The 3023-nt window shown below is 47.8% G+C and overlaps 1 pseudogene; it reads right to left on the bottom strand.

The window, feature by feature from the left end:
• Positions 1 to 2425: 2425 nt before the first annotated feature.
• LOC139245760 (U2 spliceosomal RNA) lies at positions 2426 to 2660 on the bottom strand (annotated as a pseudogene).
• Positions 2661 to 3023: the final 363 nt, after the last annotated feature.

Here is a 3023-nt window from a genome sequence, read left to right as displayed (position 1 = left end):
GGATTCCTGGGCATCGGGAATCCCAGTAGGTAAAAGGAGGCGAGAAGGGCAGGATTTATAAGGTAACTGTTGTGGGCCAGGAGGAACGGAAGTGTTTGCCGCAGGCCCACTAAGCTAACCTCCACGCAATCGGACCCCTGCGATCGGCTGACCCCCCCCCCCCCAATGTGCGACCACCCCCTCCCCCAATCAATGTCCAATTCATCCCCCAGAAGTCTGACCCCCGTCCCGCAATGTCACCTGGCATACGCTCCCTGTCTGCTTTCAGATAGTTTTTGGAAGGGAAACCTAGATGTATGGGAATTAACTGCAGGATGTCTTTCAAATTTTTTCAACAGATATCCTACCTGACAGCCAGCCAGGTTGCTCCCGTTTCCATTTTGATGCCGAGTTTCCTGAGTTCTGGGAAACCTGGCCAACCAGCATTAAATTTACATCAGTCTCCCAACTGCACTGCAGGAGCATGATTTAAATATTACAATGAACTGTCCCGCCTCTTGAGAGCGGGGCGCACACACACACACCACATAACACACTGCCGTAAAAACAGAGGCAGGCGCGTACATAGAAACATAGAAATTTACAACGCAGAAGGAGGCCATTTCGGCCCATTGTGTCCATGCCGGCCGACAGAGAGCTGCAGGGCCCCTGGTCAGCAGCCCTAAAGGTTACATATAACCTGTGAACAATGACGGAAAGGCAAAGAACACCCAACCCAATCAGTCCGCCTCACACAACTGCGACACCCCTTATACTGAAACATTCTACACTTCTCCCCAACCGGAACCATGTGATCTCCTGGGAGAGGCAAAAATCAGATAAAAACCCAAGCCAATTTAGGGAGAAAAAAATCTGAGAAAATTCCTCTCCGACCCATCCAGGCGATCGAAACTAGTCCAGGAGATCACCCTGGCCGTATTCTATTCCCTGCAGTACTTACCATTATATCTGCGCCAGCCAACAAAAGGTCATCCAGTGTAATCCCAATTACCAGCTCCAGGTTCGTAACATAGAAACATAGAAACATAGAAAATAGGTGCAGGAGTAGGCCATTCGGCCCTTCTAGCCTGCACTGCCATTCAATGAGTTCATGGCTGAACATGCAACTTCAGTACCCCATTCCTGCTTTCTCACCATACCCCTTGATCCCCCGAGTAGTAAGGACTTCATCTAACTCCTTTTTGAATATATTTAGTGAATTGGCCTCAACAACTTTCTGTGGTAGAGAATTCCACAGGTTCACCACTCTCTGGGTGAAGAAATTCCTCCTCATCTCGGTCCTAAATGGCTTACCCCTTATCCTTAGACTGTGTCCCCTGGTTCTGGACTTCCCCAACATTGGGAACATTCTTCCTGCATCTAACCTGTCTAACCCCATCAGAATTTTAAACGTTTCTATGAGGTCCCCTCTCATTCTTCTGAACTCCAGTGAATACAAGCCCAGTTGATCCAGTCTTTCTTGATAGGTCAGTCCTGCCATCCCGGGAATCAGTCTGGTGAATCTTCGCTGCACTCCCTCAATAGCAAGAATGTCCTTCCTCAGGTTAGGAGACCAAAACTGTACACAATACTCCAGGTGTGGCCTCACCAAGGCCCTGTACAACTGTAGCAACACCTCCCTGCCCCTGTACTCAAATCCCCTCGCAATGAAGGCCAACATGCATTTGCTTTCTTAACCACCTGCTGTACCTGCATGCCAACCTTCAATGACTGATGTACCATGACACCCAGGTCTCTTTTCACCTCCCCTTTTCCTAATCTGTCACCATTCAGATAATAGTCTGTCTCTCTGTTTTTACCACCAAAGTGGATAACCTCACATTTATCCACATTATACTTCATCTGCCATGCATTTGCCCACTCACCTAACCTATCCAAGTCGCTCTGCAGCCTCATAGCATCCTCCTTGCAGCTCACACTGCCACCCAACTTAGTGTCATCCGCAAATTTGGAGATACTACATTTAATCCCCTCGTCTAAATCATTAATGTACAATGTAAACAGCTGGGGCCCCAGCACAGAACCTTGCGGTACCCCACTAGTCACTGCCTGCCATTCTGAAAAGTCCCCATTTACTCCTACTCTTTGCTTCCTGTCTGACAACCAGTTCTCAATCACGTCAGCACACTACCCCCAATCCCATGTGCTTTAACTTTGCACATTAATCTCTTGTGTGGGACCTTGTCGAAAGCCTTCTGAAAGTCCAAATATACCACATCAACTGGTTCTCCCTTGTCCACTTTACTGGAAACATCCTCAAAAATTCCAGAAGATTTGTCAAGCATGATCTCCCTTTCACAAATCTATTTTTTTTTTTAAATTCGTAGCCAATCGTTCCAATTCTTTATCAAATCACAAACGCCAGAGGTCACCTTGCACATGCCAAGGATCACTCTGCGCCAATGCTCTTAGCCAAAAGGCCTAGAGCCACTGCACCGTTCCTGGAAGTACTGCAATACCAGGTTCGTGCCATGGAGGTGGATGGGTCAGGTCCCCAACACAACTCCGTGGAGGTGGATGGGTCAAACCTCCCCACCCACCTCCTGTTTCCAAAAATGCAAGCATATACCTTCCTGACCAGGGAGAAACCACCCGGAGGTCATGGTGGCTGGTCAGAAACGGTACTACACTTGATCTTAGCCAAAAGGCCGAGTCAGGCTGACCGGTCTATAATTCCCTGTTTTCTCTCTCCCTCCTTTTTTAAAAAGTGGGGTTACATTGGCTATCCTCCACTCGATAGGAACTGATCCAGAGTCAATGGAATGTTGGAAAATGACTGTCAATGCATCCGCTATTTCCAAGGCCACCTCCTTAAGTACTCTGGGATGCAGTCCATCAGGCCCTGGGGATTTATCGGCCTTCAATCCCATCAATTTCCCCAACACAATTTCTCGACTAATAAAGATTTCCCTCAGTTTCTCCTCCTTACTAGACCCTCTGACCCCTTTTATATCCGAAAGGTTGTTTGTGTCCTCCTTAGTGAATACCGAACCAAAGTACTTGTTCAATTGGTCTGCCATTTC

The sequence above is a fragment of the Pristiophorus japonicus genome, unplaced genomic scaffold, assembly GCF_044704955.1.
Source record: "Pristiophorus japonicus isolate sPriJap1 unplaced genomic scaffold, sPriJap1.hap1 HAP1_SCAFFOLD_234, whole genome shotgun sequence".
Taxonomy (NCBI): Eukaryota; Metazoa; Chordata; class Chondrichthyes; family Pristiophoridae; genus Pristiophorus; species Pristiophorus japonicus.
The sequence above is the reverse complement of the archived record's forward strand: the minus strand, read 5'-3'. Positions and strand labels throughout refer to the sequence as shown.